The sequence below is a fragment of the Ambystoma mexicanum genome, chromosome 9, assembly GCF_040938575.1.
Source record: "Ambystoma mexicanum isolate Mex_15411 chromosome 9, UKY_AmexF1_1, whole genome shotgun sequence".
NCBI classification, from domain to species: domain Eukaryota; kingdom Metazoa; phylum Chordata; class Amphibia; order Caudata; family Ambystomatidae; genus Ambystoma; species Ambystoma mexicanum.
Window position 1 is genome coordinate 642,658,687 of NC_090931.1, and position 23,533 is coordinate 642,682,219.

At 46.1% G+C, this 23,533-nt stretch overlaps 1 protein-coding gene across 2 annotated transcripts in view; it reads left to right on the top strand.

Moving 5' to 3' along the window:
• The window catches only part of SMG6 (SMG6 nonsense mediated mRNA decay factor), a 1,575,243-nt gene that overhangs the window by 1,135,203 nt on the left and 416,507 nt on the right, over nucleotides 1-23,533 (top strand). The gene's annotated exons all lie outside the window — the stretch shown is intronic.

Below are 23,533 nucleotides of genomic sequence, written 5' to 3' on the forward strand. Positions count from 1 at the left end.
GCGTGTGTGTGTGAGCGCGCGCGCGCAGCAGAGTGTTTTGTGTCTGTGTCAAATAGGAAGTGAGAGTTGTAATATCCGAACGTGACCGTCTGCTCCCCGACTATCTCTGCAATTACGTGCATGCGTTGTTGAGCGTTTGTATTTAAGTGCATGCGTCCGCTTTCTGTGGGCTTTGGAATGTATGTCATTGACAGTGGGCGGGGGGGGGGGATTCTAGCGCCTCTCTCAATTATCAGTTGTTGCAGACCTCTTCACACCTCTCAGTAGTAAATGGTCTAGCAGGTTTTTTGTGTGTTACAGCCATTTCAAAAGTGGATCATCTCTTCCTAAAATCTATGGTTCTCCCTGGTTATCGGGCACAGCGCCAACTCATTGAATCGGCCTATAGCCTTTTGGGACTACAACTCTCATCAGCCTTAGCCAGCATAGTTAATGGTGGGGGATACTGGGAGTCTTGGCCTATCTGGGTGCTCAGTGGTCGACTTAGGGATTTATTTAAACTTTCAAAGGTAAGGGCGCGCTTCTCATGCCACGACTTTACCACCTACAATCAGTCTGTATGCACCTTCTTCGGCAATGATCGCATTGACTCAATTGTGCTTAGCCCATCGGGCTTGTAGTGCAATCTATGGAGTACATTCAAGTATACCGCTGGAGGATTGCCCTGTTTTAACACTGTCTGACCATCCTTGCCCATAAGTCTTACTTTATTCTCGGTAGGAACTCTCGGTGCAGAAGTTTTGGTTGTGAGCCTCTGTAATATTCCTATACACACTTTAAAGAAAACTGGTGCATTCAAGTTTAAGAAGCTTGTTTCAATGTGAAAATACCTTTTTTAATTTTTTCTATGAAATTGCAAGCTGCACATCAATAAAACAGTGTGCCCAACATGTGGAATATCCGTTTTTAACATAGATGCCCCCCAAATCAAGAATATCTGTAGCCCATCTATTCATCTGGTGTCTGCTTCAAGCCAGGAGAAAGAACAGGCTAGGCAAATGGAGCGTGTAAACGAAAGGAGCACCCTTTAAGAAGCCTGAAAAATGTTGTTTGACAGAGGGGGCTGGGCAGTGCAATAATTCGGGGGCATTACTCCTCTTTGCACCGCCACCTCCCTGGAGACGCCTATGGCCCTTTTGGAGTTATAGGTGACTGACAGTTCCACTGGTAGGCGGGGATAGCCCGCTGCCTTACACCTGCTCTGCCAGGGAAAGCGTTGTGTGCTGTCTAATCTTGTCTCTCATATCTCGCCGCAGGAGTGCCTGAGATAAATGGAGTCCTCCTACGGATTATCTCCCACACATCATCAACTTCCTCGGATCTCTTCCAATGCATTCTTACTGCGCTTGCCACAGGGCACCGGTGCCTGTGTGCGTTTGCAGACTCGCACTGCCTCAGATCTCTCCGCCCTCCAGGTGCGCGCATTCACGCAACCTGTTTTGCTGTCGCGGCTGGATGGGTACTTGGGCTACCCAGCGTTTTTAAATGGCATTTGTCGTATGCATGTCCCTCTGCTCGTTCGAATGTCAGTTTAATTTCTAGTCCAGTAATTGTTTGCCCTTTATATATTTCCGGTAGTGTTTCGAGACTGTTTCACAGTTACATAATTTGACGTGTTCTACCATAAGGAGAGATGTTACTGTAATGGGGCTCTGAAATATAATATATAATGAAAGCACCCGTGTGTGGTTCTCTACTGTCGTCGTAAGAAACCTCTGCAAGCCATATTCCGCATTAGTGTGCTAGAGACATTAAATAGGCTGGGCATGACAGTGTTGTCCTTCATCGGGGCAGTAGTTCATGCTGGAGATATGTTATGGTCTGTACATGCAGAGTTGGACCTTCAGCGTGCATAACCTAACCAATCCTCTGATTGGTGTCTAGTGTACTGTCCGTGTGATGTTAGGCTTTCTTTAAGAGGTGCAGTGTAATCTGTTAGTGCAATTTTAACCTCACCACGGAGGACAGCTCATATGGCAGATGTCTTGTGGTCTTTACACCTATTATTACTAAGTGGACACCTCATATGCAGGATTTTGAATGGATTGTGTCCTCCCAAGTATTCCTTATCTTATGATATTTCCAATATCCAGCTTAGCTGCTTCAGAATTATTTTTTCAGCCGAAGGCGCTGCGTGTCTATGACTGTCGACTCGATGTCCCTTGGAGGCCTCTGTCTTGATGTCAACGTCACCAAAGGTACATATAGCGTGCACGGCATCCATTGCCTTCAGTTCCGTTTTTCCACGCTAACGCTTTGGATATGGTACGCTTCCTCCTTTTGTGAAAGAAATCTTTGAGAAATAGCTTTGTCATTGGAGTCTTCTACTCCTGAAGTCGGTTTTCAAAAAATGCTGTGACTGCGGTTCCAAGATGTCTGTTGCAGACCCCCACAGAATATGCTTGTAGTGGCTGGGATCCACTCACCCATCATCAGAGTGTGAGGACTGCCTGTGCATGACGTTGAAAGCCCTGAGAGAGTGCCAAGGGAAACTTCCGGCAGGTAGCACCCTTAAATCCCTATTGACTCCATCAAAAAGACAGACTTCAGACGAGTTGAGAACTGTTTCTCCTCGCTGTAAGAAAAGTAACCGGTCCCTATCACAAAGTGGTTCCCAGCATTTGTCATTATCAAGACATTCAAAGAAAAGCACCTTAGGTTGCCATCTTCGTCTTAGAGTTCTTCTCCGGAACGGGTCGTATGCCCAACTAAAACAGCCTCACCAGCTGAGTGGGAAGAGTTTAGACTTAAAATGATGAAAGTGTCCGAAAATGCGGCTTTGACCCCCTCGAGTACTGTCAAGTCATGCTCAGGTCGAAAAACTAGATAAGCATAAGACCTGTGCACCTTCGGGCCTGGCAGGCAAAACTCCTCGAAAGCGGTCTAAGGATCCCTTGAGTCGAGGAAAAGTCCCTTCGAGGACTGAATCGTCGGCACCGAGAGACTCTTCATCAACGACATTGGTGCCGAAAGACGCGTCAACGATGCCATTGGTGCCAAAAACCCATGAAAAGCCATCGACGCATCAGGCTTCAAGCGCCTCGATGGTGCAGGCGTCAAAGTCGTCGACGCAGCCATCGACGACGTCGACAATTTCGGCACCTTTGTCAACAAATGTTATGACACCATTGGGTACTATGGAGAAAACATATGCCCCTTTACCTAGGGCTGACCTTTTCAAGTCTCTTTCCTCCATTTGAGGACGCAGAGCCATCTTCAGATGAAACTAGACCTTTTGGCCTCCAACATGATACACCATCAGTCCCTGAGGCCCTAATGTGTGAAGAATCCAGAATAAAGGACCTTCAAGAATGTCTGCATGATGCCAGTGGTTTGGACACCTCACCAGAGATAGAGTTTGGAAGATCCGATCCATTGGATCATGCAGAAGTTATCTATAGGCAGTTGATGTAAAGGGTAGTTGAATATATGGGATGATCTAGACCAAGTCCAGTTTTTGAACAAGATTACCTGACCGACATTCTGGACAGAGGACCTCAGGAAGACCCAATTGTACCATTCCATGCAGCTGTGCAAAAGAGCGTAACTACGAATTGGGAGGCGCCTGAATTAAATCCGGCTGTCAACAAGAAACTGACTTCAAAATACAGCGTGTCAAGCAGTGATCCCTATTATTTATCAAAACATCCAACTCCAGGGAGTGTGGTGGTACAAGCTGCTACTTCAACTACTAGACAAAATGCCTACCCTACTATCCCTCCTGATGGGGATGATGAGCGTTACAACACTCTAGACCAAAATGTTTTTACGCTGGTAAGTATGGCCCTGAAGTCGGCAAATGCCACGTGCACGTTGGCTATGTTCACTCATACCCTTTGGGATTGTATATCCATGGCGGCTGACCATATCCCTGAAGGGGAAGAACGAAATGGGTTTTTGAACATAGTCAAGGATGGAAAGGACGCTATGTGTGAATCCCTCCAGACTGGTCTTGACTCTGCTGACAGTATCAGCAGAGCAATGGTGGCTAGTACAGTTATGCGCAGGTTTGCTTGTTTGAGGAAGTCAGGATTTGCTCCTGATGTACAATCCAGACTGCTTAACATGCCCTTTGACGGCACATATTTGTTAAGTAACAAGGCTGATGAAATTCTGGAGAAACTGCAAACTTCAAAGGCAGCAGCCAAATCCCTTGGTGCTGCGATTAGACAACCTCCAAATCGCCCCAAAGGTGCGCCCTGGAAGGGTAGGTCCTTTCGTTACTACTCCACATTTGGAAGAGGCAAAGGACAGTCAGTTCAAAGAGGCCAAAGAAGATTCCCCTGTGGTGGACGGGGAAGAGGTACTAAGACCGCCACTGCAGCGGCTAGTTTGCCATCAGCCACTGTGTCAGCTGCCCCAAAACCTCTCTGGGGACTTAGTTCACAAGACTGCAGTGGGAGGCAGACTGTCACAGCATCTGACAGAATCAGAATGGCAGGCTATTATTTCAGTTGCATGGGCAATGGAAACAGTTGCCCAAGGTGCCTTCCCTTTCTAAAAAAGGCTCATAGTCATCCACCAGGGAACAGCTCTTTCAAAATTCCAGATCTGCTCCTTATGCAGGAAATATTAACCCTGCTAGAGAAAGGTGCTATAGAGCCAGTACCTGTAGCGGAGAGGAACAAGGGTTGGTACTCCCCTTATTTTCTCATTCCCAAGAAGGACAGAGGATTGAGACCCATCTTGGACTTACAAGATTTGAACAAGTTTCTCAGGAAGAACAAGTTCAAGATGGTTACCCTTTCTCATATCCATCAGGCCCTCCAGCTTCAGGACAGGATGGTATCATTGGACCTTCAGGATGCTTAATTTCATGTGCCAATCCATCACAAGCACAGACAGTACCCGAGGTTCGCCATTGGCGCTTCTTTTTATCAGTTTCGAGTTCTGCCATTTGGGTTGACCTCCGCCCCAACGGTTTTCACCAAGTTAATAGAGGTGGTGGCAGTGAGTCTCAGGAGAGGGGGGGGTTCACGTCTACCCCTTCCTGGATGATTGGCTGATCAGGGCCAGTTCTCCCGAACAGGCTCTGGAATATCTCCACTCCACCGGTCACTCCCTTCCCAAACTGGGCTTCTCCCTCAACTTCAAGAAGTCTCACATGATACCATCTCAAAGGCTCCAATTCATTGGAGCAGTCCTAGATGCATCCCTGGGAAAAGCCTCGCCACCAGAGGTGAGAGCTCAAGACATTCTGCCGATGGTGACCAAATTCCAGAGTGCCCAGCATCTCCCAGACTTTCTAAGGTTGCTAGGCCTCTTTGCATCCTGCATTTCTCCAGTGCCACAGGCTTGCCTGAGAATGAGATCTCGCCGTTGGGCTCTCAGGACTGACTGGTCCCAATTCTCAGTAGCAAAGGATGTCAGACTTACTACAGATCCCAAGCAGAGTCTCACAGGACCTTGGGTGGTGGGCCTGCCAGGAGAACATTCTGAAAGAAGAACCTTTTTGGCAACCATGGCCGGGGATAACATCAGTGACGGATGCCACACTCACGGGGTGGGGAGCCCACGCCAACGATCTGACGATCAGCAGCGTTGGTCTCCATTGGAGTCCAAACTACATATCAACCTTTTGGAGCTGAGGGCAATCAGACTAGCGCTGAAGGCCTTTCTGCCCTCGATGCGGGAAAGGATGTCCTGATAATGACGGACAACACAGTGGACATGTAATACCTCAACAAAAGAGGAGGTATTGGGTCACTACCAATGTGCAGAGAGGCAATGAATCTCTGAAACTGGGCAGTACTAGAAGGGATCTTCCTAACGGCATTTCTCCTAGCCGGACTGCAGATTAAGGCAGCGGACATTCTGAGCAGGCAGAGCAGTCTCCCACAAGTGGGAGCTAGCTCAGAATGTCCTTCAAGAGATCTTCACCCTTTGGGTAACCCATCAAGTGGATTTGTTTGCGAGCAGTGTCAACCGTAAGTGCAAACTGTTTTGCTCCAGGTAATTTTCCCCAAGAGGAGGTCTAGGAGATGCGTTTGTGGTGGACTTGGAATTTCCACGCCTGTACGTGTTTACTCCAGTCCCTGTCATCCTCAAGTTATCAGGAGGTTGAGAAAGTTTGGGAAATCCATCATCCTAATTGCTCCAGATTGGGCCAGGATTCCGTGGTACCAGGACCTTCTGGACCTGTCCATCTGCCCTCCAATTCGTCTTCCACAAAGAGAGGACCTTCTCTTGCGAGAGGAGGGTTGGGTTCTCCATCCAGAGATCAAGACTCTCAGCCTTCATGTATGGTTTCTGAGAGGCTGAGATACAAGGATTGGGACCTCCTGGATGACGTAATGGAGATTTTGCTTTCGGCCAGAAGGCCAGCAACTAAGTCTTTGTACTGCTGCAACAAATTCTGCAGCTGGTGTAGAGATAAGAATGTTGATCCATTTACATGTAATACACCTATGGAGTTATCCTTTTTGTTACACCAAGCTAATCTGGGGCTCCAGATTGGTACTATTAAAGGATATCTTGCAGCGCTTTCTATATTCAAGCACACTTCGGGGGAAGTATCTTATTTCAAAATCCCTCTAATAATACAATTCCTAAAAGGATTGAAAAATGTTTCCCCCCTGATCCCTTTTCAAGTCCCAGTTTGGGATCTCAACTTTGTTGAAATTCATGATGTGTTCTCCTTTCGAGCCTATGCACTCCTGTACTTTTAGACTACTAACCCTAAAAACCATCTTCTTAGTAGCCATTACATCTGCCCAAAGGGTAAGTGAACTTCAGGCTTTATCTTGCAAGCCTCCATACACTGTTTTTTATAAGGACAAGGTGAAAACCAATCTTTTTACCGAAAAGTGTATCTGATTTCCATGTGACTTAGAAAATAACATTACCATCATTTTACCCTCCTCCACACTTTGGGAAGGAAAAGGAGAGGCTACACAGGTTTGATCCTAGATGTGCACTAAGCTTCTAGATCACCAGGATGGCAAAAATAAGACAAGATGGCCAACTGTTTGTTAGCTGCTCTGGCCACAAGTTGGGCATGGTGATTACTAAACAGACATTATCCAGATAGATAATACTGGCAATATCTGAATGCTACAGACTGGTGGGAAAAGATCCTCCAGAAGGCCTGCGGGCTCATTCGACCAGAGGCATGGCGACTTCCTCTGCATTACAGAGGGGAGTACCAATAAAAGAAATGTGTGCAGCTGCCACATGGTCGTTAATACATACTTTCACCAAACATTACAGTTTGGACTCTTCTTCAGGCCAGGAAGGCTTATTTGGGAAGGCAGTGTTGTTACTTAACCATGGTAACGTTTTTCAACTGGATGTTCCTCCACGTATTCCTTATCGCCCCTCTCAACCTACCCTGCAATAGAATATCCTCTGCTATTGCAGTCTGTGCACTCTCAGGAGGAGTAACTGTCAGGTATGAGATAGATCCTACATTCGTAAAAACGGAACTGAAGACAACGGGCGCTGCACGCGCTATATATACCTTCGGCCTCTGAGGGACAGTGAGTCGATAGGCATTGATGAGTAGTGCCCCATGCTGAAAAACAAAATTCTGAAGCAGCTAAGCTGGATATTGGAAATACCATAAAATAAGGAATATGTGGGAGGAACATCCAAACGAAAGAAGGTTACCAGGGGTAAGTAAATTGTTTGTCTTGCAATCTGTATATTTGTTGTTGGGGCATCACTGTTCGTGACAGCTTATTTTTAGTTATTTTGTGGTCTAAAGTTGCCATGTGTGCCTTTGCTGTGGATGGATGGCAGCTCGGACTAGAGATGTTTAGCCTGTAGACGTGGAGTTTGAAACTAACTGACCTACAGCTAATTATGGAAATGTCTTGTGACCTGTAAATATGTTGTTGGCCCATGATGATGAACACCACTCTTATTAAAGGTGTTGTGCCTTTGCTGTGGACAACCGCTCACATTAGCTATGCCTTTTGTTCTGTGGAGTTCATGTTGAACCTCTCCATGCATTGCTCATATGGCAGATGTTTTGTAGTCTGTATGGGTGATATTTGATTCTCACTGTGGCAAAAACTCATGTTTGATGACTGTTTGTATTAGAGATGTCTAGTGGTTTGTAGATGAGATGTTTGGCTCTCACTCTTGATAATATAGCATATGGGAGATGTGTTGTGTTTTGTTGACCTGGAGTTTCATGCCTCTGTCGATAATATAACATATTTGAGATGTTTTGTTCCCTGTAGGGTTTGTTTTTTACCATCATTGTGCATCGTATAACATAACCTAACATGAGTGATGTCTTTACACCTGGTGTTTGGCCCTCCCGGTTTAGTGTAGCTTATTTGACTGTATCCTTGTCTAGTGTGGACTTGGTGTTTGGACCACACTTTGGTCGAGAGCTCATGTTCGAGACCGCTTTCATCAATGGGGAAAAAAGAACACTTGTCCACAAATAAACTGAGCTATAATTTAATGTATTCTGAAGCAAAATAACACTGGTAAAGGTAGTTGTGATAAGGAGCTTGTCTTAAATCAAACAGGCTGACCTGGCAAAATGTACTATCTGTTGCAACCAAAAGTATCTCCCCAATATACTAGTTGGGACCAACTGCCAGAATCCAGTGGCTGTGAGTATTTATGGATATTCCCCAGCTGGAGTAGGTTTGCTCTCTCCTCTTCCTAAAGTCGGTCTTGGATTAATATTGTATTCCTAGATTTACGGTCACCCATGTAATATTCTGTTCTCACGTGACCTAGAATTTGTGCAGGGTAAGAAACTTCATAAGGGGAAAGCTAAACACCAAAAGATGGAGGTTTCTCTAAGAGAATGCCACGGTGGGAGACTGAACTCCAGGCAAAGGCCTATTCTAAGAGGACCGTGTGTCTTGTGATTTAGTTAAGGGATTGGATATTGGACTCAGGCTCCTGGGGTGTCTACACCCAAGAGAGAATGCTTCTCAGAGATATAACGTTTCCCGTGTTTATTCATTCCCATTTGAAATTAAGGAAATCTACAAGTCCCAACCTCCCAAAGGAAAGAAACATGACTGGATGCCCTTTTCATGCATGGCCACAGGAAACTTGAATGGTCTGGCTTCTTTGCCTTGAACTTGCAAAACTATCCATACATTGTACAGTCTCCTGGGATGCTGCAGCCGTTGAACTCCTACTGGGGCAAGCCAGATGTCATTATATTGCCCTCTTGTCATAGGTATCCTCCAGTGCTTTATCAGAGCAGAGTTGTTAGTTTCCCCCTCTTGCACTATGGGTGTTTCTGGGTAGGATTTTCTTCACCTCTCCTGGATATTGTTTAGGCTCTAGTAATTATCACCACCCAGTCAAGTGTTTCTCCAACCATACAAACTTCTTTAGATGACCATGGTGGGCTAGACCCCAGCAGGAGGTTCTCCAGTTCCTCCACTTAAGGCTGGCTCCTACCAAAATGTGGATCAAGACATCTAGCAGCCTGTCTAATATACCCATTCCCTCTAAGCATGACCTCTTATATAGTGTGGTTCACTTGACTGTCACCTTCAGTCTGTACCTTCTTTACAGCATGACCACTCTGGCTTGGTCATTACAGGTTCGCTGACTCTACTTTTCCCTCTCCTCTTCTCACTGCAAAACTACTAAGACTGAGTGTTAGCACAAAATTGCAAAGTCTGGAGGCTGCTCTATTGTAGTTAGGCTTGGGCACACATTCTCCTAATGAGTGTTCTTGTTGGTGGATCGGTTTCCAAATTGGTATACTCGTTTGTGATTGGTATACTGCTAATGTTTCCACCTCCTTCCCAGGTGTTTTCCTCTTAGGAAAACTTAATATTGTGTTGTGCTCACTGTGGTCAGAGAGGAACAGCTCCACCTCACTGATGTAGCCCAACAAGGCTGAAACACGTGTCTGGGGTTGCTGTTGGTACTCTTGTTCAAAGGAGGTTTGCCTGGCATTTTGGTGCTGGACTGTCTTTGTGGTCGGGACAAAGACTGATATGCAAATGGATATTACTCCTTTGTGAAAAGTACAGTGAGCTAAAAGCGTTGGCTGCAGCCACTCAAAGTGGGACAAAACCACATAGGTTTCTAGAAAGGGGCACCTGCTACATTTTTCTGGCACCCATGCCTCAAAAGGCCTCTCTGACATGTAAGCGTCGGGCAGCAGTCATGGTTGCTGATCGCCCCAGCATCGCCGCTGGTGAGCGCACTTACGAAACCGCCTTTGTGCGTAGAGCACGTGTTAATTTTCTCTCCTGTAATGTATGTTTTGTTGTGCTCCGGTTTGTGTTGTGTGCCTGAGCTTGCACACCCTAGTTGCACCATATGTCGCACTCTACACATGGGTCCATGATCAAGACCAGCCATGCTTGGAAAATCACCAGTTGTTACCTCGGTGTCCAATCTTTCCTGATGCTGAGTCTCTGGGTTTCCTCGTTCTAACATATGATTATGATGCTGGCCGTTGTACCTCCTGACATATAAGGTATATTGCCCCCCGCACCTCCTCCCACAGCCCAAACCTGTTGGGATGCCCAAGGGATGACTGAGGGAGCTCTGGGGATGCCCTATATACCACCTCTAGGGGTCGCATTACATAGCTGGTGGCTTTCACTGCCTTAAACCCAGAGCGCCAGGAATGGTCGAATGTATGTGTTAACGATGGGAGCTCCGCAATAGCCTTATTCCTTGGAGGCTTTCTTGCCTTGCTTTCCAGCTGCAAAGCTTCAGATTTGTCAAGGGTTAAATGCAGTGCTTTTTCTCGAGATTTGGACCGGTCCCAAGCAGCAATGGGGTATGCCTGGTGCAGTGCTTTTTCTTATTTGATGCTTGTGTCACGGATTGCTTGTTACTTCTAAAGGCCTGCCTATTGGTTAGATGGTGAGTCACATAGAGCGGACTCTGTCGCTCCCTCACCCTTAACTTGTCTCTGTTTAGTAGAGCAGATAGTTTGATGGAGCTTGCTTATGACCGTGGAGTCCCTTCCTACGATGGACGCCCTTGCCTTGCGTGTGGCAAGATCGTTTGCTTGCTAGGCCCGTGAACATGCTAGATGGTGCACGGCCACGGTGTAGGCGTAAGAGTTTATTTCTATTTCTTTTGTTTCTATTTCTTTTGGTATTTGGCAGACGCTTATATCAGACATGCTGTACATAAAATAACATCACTGGCAGTGGAGGCCTTTCGTAGGTAAGGGTGCCTTTAACATGTTATATTGGGGTCTATGGTTTAGAGTGAGACAATTGTGTCAATGCATTTCCCTTCAAAGAAAAGGGGCACTCATACGAAAGGAATATACTGAAATATAATAAACATTTAGACCATGGGGGAGTATTTGCCTATATGCAATTTACAAAATATACATCTGCACAATAAAATCACATCCAGGTGTGTCACGCCAGGGGTCTGATTGGTCGAGAGGGTGGGGGGGGTGAATTGCGTGAGCAGCTTTGCAGGTGAGCAGATGCTATGTTAGCCTAGTTTTGGGTAGCTTTATAAATTGGATTGCTTTGATGGTCAAGAGAGGGCATTCCAGTCAAGGGGACAAACGGTGTCAAGAAGCATGAAGTGGCACTGGGGTTTGGGGGAGAAGTGGACAGATAGGTTGTTGTGGGTAGAGTTGCAAGTAGCTTGAGAGGAAGGGTAGAGAGGGGAGTGCAGTGAGCAAAGTAGTGAGGGGTCTGCGGCATGAATAGATTTGAAAATGAAGATTAGAAACTTGACTAGGGATTGACTTTTGCATTGAAAGCCAACTGATATGCTGGTCATTGGTAGGTCACGGTCGGAGAGGATATTGGTATATTGTGAAGGGTGCCTGTGGCAAATATGGGGAGTAGAAGGGTGACTCAGGAGTATTTGCTGCGGCCTAGGATAGCAATACGTTTTGATTGAGTCATGAGTGCCGTGCAGCAGATCTTTCCAATATTGAGAAGGCTAGTATTGGCCATAGTGGCAGTGATTTCATTATTAGTGGTAGTTTGCGGTCAGGTTGCAGTTCTTGGGTGATGGAGTGAAGAGGAGACGAGGGAAGGAGATTGGGATAGCAGAGCGGGGCTGGCTTTAGAATACATGAGAACGATGACTTTCGTCACGCAGAAGTTGAGCATCGGGCAGTGTAGGGCCATCCATTTCCAGATGGCAGAGTAGCAATTATTCACACGCCGAGACATCTGATCTGTGGGACAGAAAGGAGTAGATGGGTGTCGTTGGCAAAGATATGGCAGTGGCAGACCAAGGCTGAACCGAGAATCTGATGGACACAAAATGAATGAAATTATGTCCCAATAAATTGTGTATAATATCACCTATTGTTACAGTACTTGGAAGCAGAAGGAAATCGCAATGGATCCTGATATTAAACACTGGGGATTATTGTTCAAATAACTAACATCCTTGAACATGGTTGATTGCCCCCTCAGCTGTCAGTGGCTTAGGTTGAAGTACAGAAGGTATCAACACAAGTTACGGAGTCTGCCAGCAACGGCCTTCCCAAGATGTGTCTACAATGGCCACTCTACCACTTCCACTCTCAGTCCAGGGGTTTCGGGAAATGAACCCTTGTACGTGGGTTTCCTCAGATCTGACAATGACCCCAACAACATGACCACCTTGGCTCCTGCCCCATTACGCTCCGATCACATGTGCAAAGTTGGCGTAGTTTAAAAATCGATCCAGAAGAAGCCTGGGGCTGTCGAGGTCCCGGGTCCGCGAGCCCTTCCTGCGCAAAATGTGTTTTTTACATTCCCGGGTTTTTTGGCTGCGGAATTAGCCTGGGCCAGAAATGCGCCTTCCCCAGATAACAATACATCCAGCCCAGTGCATGAGCTGGGAGCGCGGATTAAAACCAGACATTGCATGATTAATACCTCAGTTTATGCAGCCAGACACTGCGGCTTCCTCCATTCAGGGGGAGGGCAGAAAGCGGCAGAGCTGTTTCTGGGGTCCGTGTATTTGTGTTTACAGCCCTCGCGCAACTTGTGTGAATGTCATTAGGTGGAGCCGGTGTGGAGAGGGCAGGGGAGCCCTTCCAGCGGCTGGCTGTCCACATTGTTTACCGATTGCATGGGACTTCCTTCCTGCAGGGTGCCGGTAGGAAAGGGATGCTGTTGCCTGCAGGCTCCTGGGACGTGGAGCCAGCATGCCCGACGCTGGCTGGGTGTCGCAGGGGGGCTGGAGGCGTGCCAGGCCGCACGCACATCGCCCCGGCTACAAGCTGCCACCTATACTTCAGGTGTGCAAAATATCTCGAGCTGCTGTTTACGCCGAGGCTTGCCTGGCGCCTCGCAGACACCCCAGCTCTCCAGGCAGGATTGAGCCCTTTCCGGCTTTTCCTGAACGTCCGGTGTGCGAGGCACTAGAGCACCTGCGCGCGTAGCATAGAGGCGCGTCAATGCACTCACGGCCCTTCCAGAATCTGCCCTTCTAATGTGTAACCTTCTCTATGGTGCGCCAGCCACAACCCCAGTAGTCTGGAGGTGCCAGCCCAGGGCTTGCCCGGAGAGTAGTATGCTGGAAGGTGATAACAAAATTCAATGTTAAGACAAGTAAGGAGGGTCAGACTGGGACAAGAAATAGGCCCGGTCACCCAAAAAAAGTGGCCCACCCCTCGCCTCACGACCCTTGACCTCTGATGACATCACCAGAAGTGATGTCATTTGATCCCACCACAAAGTGACATCACAGGAATCGATGAAAAAGGACCTTTCACCCCTTCACAAAACAGGAAGTGGCATCAAATAGCATTGTTCGCAATTACACGAAATTACTGTGAATCCAAGCAGAAGTCCAAGGCCAAATGATATGTTATTGTATAGCACTTAAGCTTAACCTCTTTTTTTATAGAACAGATAAGCATACAATATCATCCAATCTGTGTTGGTACTCATTTATCGACCTAAGAAGGATAAAAGTCTTTTTGAAAAAAAGAAAATGTGAAAAATAAAATATTACATTTTTCACATTTTTTTTTCCAAACCAGCCCAGGAATGGCCAGAAACCGGGCCCCACTCCCCAGCGTCGATTTCGGCCCGGCTACGGGCCGAAAGGCTGAGGGTCCAATTCGACCCTGCAATTAAGCGTATTTCTGATGTGCGTTAATCGGAACTGCCTGCTAAAAAAGACGCAAGTGGGACTAATTTAATCGCTATTGTTCAATGTTTTAAAAGAACACCAAAGAAAGTGGCTCAAGGTTCCCGAAAACAAAAGGATAATGCTTTTAAGTACGTCCCAATGCTGCCCCCATTTTCCATATAAATGCTCCATGAACAAGTGTGCACACAAAATCTATATATGGATAAAAGTTGAATATGAAAAGATCAGTTGCACCCTTAACTTTATGTAAACATCTACCAGGATTCTATTTAGACATGTGACGAATATCAGACGGAGTGTGCTCATTTATAAGTGTTACTGTGACAAAGCTAGGTTCGGGGCAGAGGCAGCTAACACATTTTTCAAAATGCGATACACTGCCCTGGTCTTTTCAAAAACTGTGGACCCTACCGAGAATGTGTAAATGCAGCTTGGCTTTTTTTTTAAGAATCCTGTTTCAAGTGCTACTCTTGGCAAATGAATGCATCCAGGCCTCCAGATAAGGTTTGTACCAGCCTTTTATAACATGAAAATCTTATAAATACGAGAGCTTTATTTTCTTCCTCTGTACATTCACGCACAAGTTTAGCGCAGAAGGCAGTGCTAAGGTCAGGTTACTTGACTTAAAGCAGAAGCTTCTTTTGATTTTTATCTAGATGCATGTAATTGCAAGCCATGGAGAAAAGCCTATGAAACAGAATGGATTTCTCTGAAGCCTTTAAAAAAAAGAAACTGTAGACTGTGATAAAAGGAATGGTTTCTTTCTCTTCAGCTTCTACTGTGTTGTGTGTAAGATGCTCATGGAGCAAACAGAAGCACTGTGCATATTTATTTTCCTAGCATTTTAGGATTGTGCAATTAATAAGATGGAAACCTAATTAATCTTTTGTAACAAATTATGCTTTTTTTCCTAGTGAAAGCAAACAAGTATTGCACAATTGTATTTTTCAGAGTTCCTGTGCTGTGTGCATAATCATGCGGAGGCAGATCATTTTTACGCTTATAGTTTAATGTGCACTCTAATTATAAAAGCAGTGTGTCTTGCAGTCAATGGGGTTCATTACCATATATGGTCAGTGGAAGCAGAGTCTTTGCTCAAGGGTGAGTGATCACAGGTGGTCTACACTCTCAAATCTTCAAGACTACAAATAAAACATCCTGGAGAGTCAGGTTTTTGGAAGTACAAGTGCTGTTCAAAAACATACAAATGAAAGTTACATTTGTAATTGAAATAGAAACTCAGCAAAACCTGTCCTTGTGATAATCTAGATGGGTATTTAACTGTATGCAGAACTTCAACATCTAGGCACTGCGATTATTATACTTCAGTCGATACTCATTTTACAGACCTCTGAAGGTTGTTGGCCACTAAGATAGCTCTGCGGTTGAACGCTCATTGCTGCAATCTGTCCCTGATCTGTAGGTTGCCGGTTCGAATCCTGGCAAGGCCAACTCATCCTTTCATCCTTTTGAGGTCAATAAAAGAGTACCAGCTTCGGTTTGGTGATAATTGTGATAAATATGTTCTATGTACAGTGCTTTGCACACAGGGCTATATAAATAACCATTTGACCTTGAGATTAGGTATAGAATTTAGCATGGGGTCCTTGCCTCTCTGCAATGTTGTATCACACTGGCTCCTTATTCAAGAGTGCATCACCTTTAAAACACTCCATCACCCACAAGTGCCTCTCCAAGACGGCGCCCCATACCTCACCAAAAGAATCACCAAAGCCCATTCCTCAAGACCCACAGGGACCCCCTACTCTGATCGCGTGCCCTAAATAAAGAGATGCAAACCTGGAGGCTCAAGCTTCCCCTAACTAGCAGCCAAATTCTGGAACAACCCCTCCCCCCACCCTGAGGGCAGAGAAATCCTACTGGATCTTTTGCAAAGCTCTCAAAACTCAGCTTTTCTAACCCGCAACCACATCCGTACACTGCGCCTCATACATCACCCCCTATAACCACCACAATACACTAACCAGTATGATAATGCCCCGCTTGTATGTAATTGTGCTATCCGCGCCCTGTGACAAATATCACAACTGTATGACAAATGTTTGCTGCTTGACTTGTAAACTGCAATAGCGCCCCAATGCCTCCGGGATGTATGTGCGCTTTACAAATGAAATAAATAAATTGTAACATTGACATACCATTAGGTAGTAATAGCTCCAGGAAGTTAGGACTTTCATTAAACATCAAAAGACAATTCTGCTATCGAACCTCAAAAGACACAATACAGTTTACTTTACCATGTAATTTGCTAGGTTTTTGTGTTTTCAACATTTAAATATAGACAGGAGAGATCAAATGGCTAGACCTTAGAGAAATAATGAAAGGTGTATTCTGTCACAATGCAGAAAGCTGCCGCATGGTAATGATTTCCATACCGTTTTTGCACATGTCGGCTGGATGTCACATACATTTTACTCTCTTGCTAAGGAGAAACATCATTGGTACTCTTTGGAAATCACATTTACTCTCAAAGTTTAAAAATAGGGAGTAAAATACTCCCACCTCCAAAATCTTATCTGGAGCACTGGGTGTTCTTGGACTTCCAGGATATCTTTTCAATGGACTCATATGATTGTGGATGCACAGATATACATTTAACCACCATACCCACCGACCCTGAGATGACTCCAGTATTTGTGAAACAATACCGGTTACCTCTCGCACCCATGGAGTCTCTCACAGAGATTATTAAGAACTTAGAATCCCGTGGGATAATTTGTCCAATCCACAGTACCTTTAACAACCCGGTAGTGGGGATACGCAAACCCAATGGAGACTATGTGCAGACCTGATAGAGTTGAACAAATGGTCCACATGTCAAGGTGGCCACTTCCCTACATCGATCAAGGACTGGCACATATCCAAGTGTCAAAAGTGTATGCAGCCATTGATTTTACTGACGGCTACTGGATTGTACCTCTGAGTATGAAAGACCAATACAAGCTTGCCTTCACCTTACGGGGGTACCAATACACGTGGACCCTGTGACGAATCAATTTCCGGGGCACCAGTGGTCCAGGGATGAATATCGGTTTCTAAACCATCAATCAGCCCCACACTTCTAGTACACCAGAAGGGATACGAATAGATTGGAAATACAAGTAAATTATAAACCTCAATGTTGTGGATCATTGGTTAGTTGCAGCTTAGCGAAAATACAATTATTACCCAGTGAAAAAAGGGACTGTCCAGTCAAGGTTGTATAAAAATATCTACTTTATTATTATTTCAACAGTCATTTCTAGCACACTACACAATACAACCCACACCGTATAGGAACGCAAAGGACAGACAATTTCACGAAGGAAAGGGATACACTCTGGATACTGACAGGAGGGTAGTCGGTAAAGCAATCAGTCTTCACTTTTCAAGCTTTTTTGGTTTCAATACCAAGTGAGCAAAGTGTCATAAATGTCACTACGGGCCTTCGGGGGAAGGAGCACAGGGACAGAACCACAATGTACCTGGTGCTTGAGATGATCTTGATGCTAGGCAGTGTCGAGTCTGCTCTAGGACGCTTTGCAGCTCCTGCGACAGAGTTCAAGACTGCAGACAGCTGCGGGTATCGGGCGGCAGGCTGTTCGGCAAGCGAGGCTGGACGGACGGCTGCAGGCTGGCCTATACAGCGGCTCAGGGTCAGGAATCTCTGGCTCTGTGCTGGTTGGCGAATCTGGAATGCTCGTCGAGGTGTCTCAGACGGCTGCAGCGTGACAACAGTCAGTGATGCAGTCGGACGCGGGTCGAGGGCTTGATTGCCTCAAAAATGTCCTTAAAAGATGGAAGCTGGATGATGCTTCTTGTGACATTCCTCCTAGCTTCTTCGCTGGGCTCATGTCGTCCTTTAAGGTGGACGGCCCAAAGCTGAGGAGAGTGTTTGCAGGCAACGGCCTTGTCCTTTGTTCAGAGACTCTCTGGCACTTCTCACCTAGGAAACTTGCTTGCAGAACCTAGCAGGGCACACTGTGTGCTGGCTGGGTACTGGTTCTGGAGCTGCTGGGTGGATCCTTGGAGTCCGGTATCTCCCTCTCCATCTATTCCCTGGGAGATGTTTAGGGGAGGGATCTTGCTTCCCTCTTGGAAATCCTGGCCTTCCTTCACTGGCGGAAGCTTTAAGGCAGACTGTACCATCAGCCAGGGTCCAAATTAGTCCTTTTTACTCCTTTCAAAGTCGTCTGAAGATCTGCTAAGTGAGGGGCTCAGCCTTCTTCTAAAGCCAAATGTGCCCCAGTGATTGATGCAGGCTAAGCCTATCTTTATGAACCAATCCTGGGTCCCCACCAACAATCTTCTGTTATGCGTGAGGTCATAATCAGAGTGCTTTGCAACAGGAAAGGTAAGGGGTGACAACATGTACTACTAAGTCCCACCCATCTTCCTGCCTATTGTGATCAAAGTGTCTCTCTTGTTAATTGAGCTCTCTGTGACTCCTGCTCAAAGTGTGGGTCTCCCTTGAAGTGTGTGACGAGAACAGACTTTCTGTCTCCATCAAATCACATACGTCTTCCCTCTGAAAGGGGGTTCCCTGCAGGGGTTGCCTACTGTAAACAGATGTCCCAGACATGAGGTTCACTGCCCTTCATACAGAGGGGTTGGAGCTTGCTTCAAGTTGACACATTGCATATCAAAGAGGTGTTAGTTTCCTCTCCCTTGTGTTAGTTCTGTGACTAGGCCTCTTCGTAGGCCTGCTTTCATTTAACTCTAATCAGTCAATGCTGCCACCACTCAGAACTTTGACAATAGAACAGGGCGGATCCATGGAGCTTTTGATATTTAATTAGGCTGGCCATGGCAATAGGTTCTTGCCTTCCCCCTTCCTGAGCTGTCAAATTCCAGCTAAATGTGACGGGGAGGACTGCGCCTGTAGGCTGTGTGTCTCCAGAGTACACTTGACTATGTGTTTGATGTTCGGTGCGCATAAGAGAATATGTGTGGATTAGCCCCACACATTTTCCGAGGTTGATCTCCCATCATTCAATCCCATCATTCTATTTCTTGCAAAATGTCAAAAAAACCTAGGCGGGCGCACACTCCAGGTGTAGATGGTCTAATTTCTCACAGACCCAAAACCCCTTTTGAATACATAAACTCTGGCAACAAGTGCAACATCTTTCTGCATAATGCCATGCCGGATTTGGGCAAAAGGGGAAACCTGGCTTATGTAGATAGTGTCTTGATCAAGAGCTCAACTGTGGAGGAACGCATAGCAGAAATGTACTATGTTCTGACCCAGTTGCAGAATGCAGGAGAAAAACTGTCCTTCCAGAGGGCACAGTGGTGTAAGACCTGAGTGAACTTCTTGGGGCACAAAATCACCCTTGATGGAGCTCAATCCCCAGGCGAAGAAGGTGGAAGCCTTATCGAAATTAAAAGACCCATCTACTCTGTGAGAATTAAAGGATAGTTCCGGGACTTTTTTTTTATTGTCCCTACGGTTCGGCCATGTGTTTTTAAGCATAACTCGGTAGATCGTAGAAAACTTTCCTATGGACCTTACCCGACTTTTCGTCCATTAACGCACTCGAAATCAGCCGCCATTTTCTGATAATCCTATCATTTCCCCCCATCGCCCTGGCTCACCTGCTTTTGCGGCACTAAATCAAATCCCCCGCCCCTGAGCCTGACATCAGCAGACGCGTACCGCCCATTTCCCAACGCCAAAGCACGTTTCCTGTCAACAATCACTGCGCCTCAGCTAATGAAGTGTCGCCATGGAAATGGCAGGACGCCTCTTTCCTCAATAAGTATAAACACACCGTTTCACAACACACAGCAGCAGATTTTCGATTCCATTACTCTCTCTGTGTTACTTTGAGTATTCTGTGACTCGTTTCTGTGCTCTGGTCAGCTACCTTCGCCGCTTCTAGGCCTTGTCAACACCTGTACCATCTCTGTAAATTATTTTACTTTCTTTACCACACAATGGCTACAATAATGCTGTATATGTACGAGCCCGAGTACACCGAGGAGGAACTACTGGAAAGGCAAGCACGCGAAAACGATGGGGATTCGGACGGCAGTTGGGAGGACCAGTCAACGGATGAAGAGCCTGGACCATGTCGCATGGACGGCGTCTCCACCTGGTGCACGTGCAATCGATGCGAGCTAATGCCAACTGAGGAGGAGAACTGCTGCTGCCGTGAAAATTCCGGGTGCTTGGCCTACATTTCGGAAGGCGAGCCAAGTCCGCAATGCATCACCGAGCTGCCAGAGTTCAGGGAAGCCTGCCTCTCACGGACCGTGTTGAGGATGATGATGGTGCTTATGCACGAACTTTGCGGCACTGTTCGTCCGCGTAATCCGAGTAACGAGTAAGTATACTCTGGTTGTGATGTCAGTGATGCCACTACTATGTCATGGTCGTCTCTCACATATATAATTACATCTACATATCATTCGAACGCATGTAAATTGGTTCCATATTGTGCATTTTCTAGATAGAATTTTTTTCAAAGCAGAATGACATTTTTTACCTGAATCGACAGTGATAAGAAAGTTTTGTCATTTTAATACAGTTTGCATCTTTCATTTTCACAGGTGGTACAGGCTGGTGGCCTATCGTTGCTTCACTTGGTGGCTTCACGGGAGGCTCGGACACCGCGTTCGGAGAGTAATACCTGCCTGTGCGGTACTTGCCATTAGACAACATGTCCCCAGCGACAGTGGACAATACCGCGGATTTTCCCTGGATGTGCTGCAACCGGAACTTTACAATGTGTAATGTTTATTATTTATGTTCAATTGAAATAAAGATCTAAAATAAAACCCAACATATATTTTAACAATGGTTGTTTTGATTTTTTAAATGAATCTAGTGTGTCTCCATTGAATAGTCTTCCTGTGCCTTGTCTTGTCACACCACATGTCTCCGGCCAGCATCCTCCCTCACGCTGGCCGCCCACCTTCAATCCACATAACCGTTGAACCCATATGCAGCAGACATACATATGTTATTTTGCGGGTTGGCATCAAGCCTCCCGGCCTTGCCTCCTCCCCCAAAAATACTTACCACACCACTTTGTTCAAGCGTTGGCAATAAAAGGCCGTTGGATTTTATTGATACAAAACATGGTTATAGGTAAATAATCAATATGGTTGATCATAATAAATCATCCTTTTGGGCACCGGGTATAGAGATGACCCCCTCTGGCCCGTGCTGCCTTGCCACCACAGGCCAGTCTGCAGCTGACTAACTGCCTAGGCATCCAGGGTCTCCAGGGTGAACTGCACCCATATATTCTCCTGGGAGGCTGAGGTATTTATAAACTCACCCCCCTGCCTTCCATGTACTAGATCCTTCAGCCTGCCTCTTACATGCAGTGAGATGGCCTCTCCTTGGTGAGGCCCTGCGGCAAACAAGTCTTGTCTGCACGACCAGCGCCCTAATCCACACCCCCCCGCCCTATCAAAGGCAGTTCGCACCGGGGTACTTGTGCTGCCAAGTGGAGCTGTCAGGGAGCGATAAAGGCCAAGAGGTGCCAAAGACCATGTACACTTCAAAGTGTTCTATAGAGCATGGGTTGTTGTTCCCATGTCTACCTCCAGACCCCGTGTCTCCTGCCAAGCATCCTCCCTCACGCTGGACGGCCCCCTGCAATCCACATAAGTGTGTCTCCATTCACGAGTCTTCCTGTGTCTTGTCTGCACGACCACCGCCCCAATCCACCCCCCGCCCTATCAAAGGCAGTTCGCACCGGGGTACTTGCGCTGCCAAGTGGAGCTGTCAGGGAGCGATAAAGGCCAAGAGGTGCCAAAGACCATGTACACTTCAAAGTGGTCTATAGAGCATGGGTTGTTGTTCCCATGTCTACCTCCAGACCCCGTGTCTCCTGCCAAGCATCCCCCCTCACGCTGGACGGCCCCCTGCAAACCGCATAATGCCACGACATATACACGTCATTCATTCACAAACACACCCCTGTTTCGAATTCTTTATAACCCACTTCATATTTCTAATGAGCACTTCTTTGCGCTTTGCTAGTCAACCCGTGAAGGTGCTGGTTATCTGCTCTTCGTCTCTGTGAACTTCCGTGAACACTTCGAGGAAACTCCTCAGTTTGCAACCTGTGAACTGCTCCCTGTTCTACGACAAGAAACTACTCTGATCCCTGCATCTAACTGTTTGTTCGTCAAGGTAAGGCCATGTACCATAATCATTTTGCTTCCAATTTCTTTTCGTTCAAGACAGTACATGCAAGGAACTAGTCACATGTTCTGAGTTTACATTGGTATTCATAGAGAATTGTTGATCTTTACTTTTCAGAACTTTCCACAATGCCTGCCTGTTCCATTGGCGGTTGCCCTTCGAAGACCCATAATAAATCTGAAGGTACTATAATGCATGTTTTCCCTAAGACAATAGATCAGATACGAGAATGGGTCCGATATTGCGGATATCCACCGTCTGAGCTTGAAAGTAGAGTCCTAGAAGTCTTTGCGGACAAGAGGGGTGATCGATACCGCATCTGCAGCAGGCACTTTACCTCTGACATGTACTCCACATCATTGCTAATAAAGAAGAACACACCGCGAGCGAGGCGAAAATTGCTCTCAACCGCTATTCCCACTCTATTCGTCCACATCCCTCCACTGGTGAGTCAAGTTTACGTATTTATCTCTCGGCCTTGCGGTAGTGTGTAGCATTAGCTAACAATAATTTCCCCATTTATGTATCCACTCAATATGAAGGCGGAAGATTCTCCATCCGTGTCGTTATTGCAGTCATCAGCCACTTCAAGCGCCTATCGGGTAATCTTACTTGGCTATTCTGCCACTGACTTGTTTTAGGCATGTAAATCAATAGTTTTAATTTATCGTGTAATTATTTTACCTAATGGTACACCCTTGTACTCGTCCTCTAGTCTTTGTTTTCAGTTATAATTATTGTTATCCAAAATAATGCAAGTACTGTCTTTCAGGGAGATGCTGAGGAGTCCAACGTATTGACGACTACCGTTGATGTCACTCAGATGCTCGAGGTACGTTTCCGGACAGTTCCATCGATGGAGATCATCAGATCTTGCATTCTTGTAGCGTGATTGTTACACACAATGTTTCTTTCGTTTTTAGCCATTGATATGTCCTTCTGTCGTCGCCCTCCTATGTCTCTTCTTTTTTCAATATTGTGTTCATTACTAACGAAAGTCCTATGTTTCAGGGAGTCGATGGAGCATTAGTCCAAGAAGAAGCGGGAGCATGCAGTTACGGGTCGGCGCAACAGCTTGCAGAAGTGTGCACCGCAGTTACATCGTCCCTTGATGTTCTTATGCATTTCGAGGTATGGATACTGACAGTTCGATCAAGCGAAATCATATGACGTGATTACATCCGCTATACTTCCTTCTTTATTAACGCAAGTACTATGTTTCAGGGAGATGACGGAGCTTCTTCTACAAGAACATCACCCCTAGTAGTTGATGCAGATCTCTGGGTGGTGACACTTCCAACGATCGAGCAAATCGAATCATATTTACATATCCATTATTTATTTTAG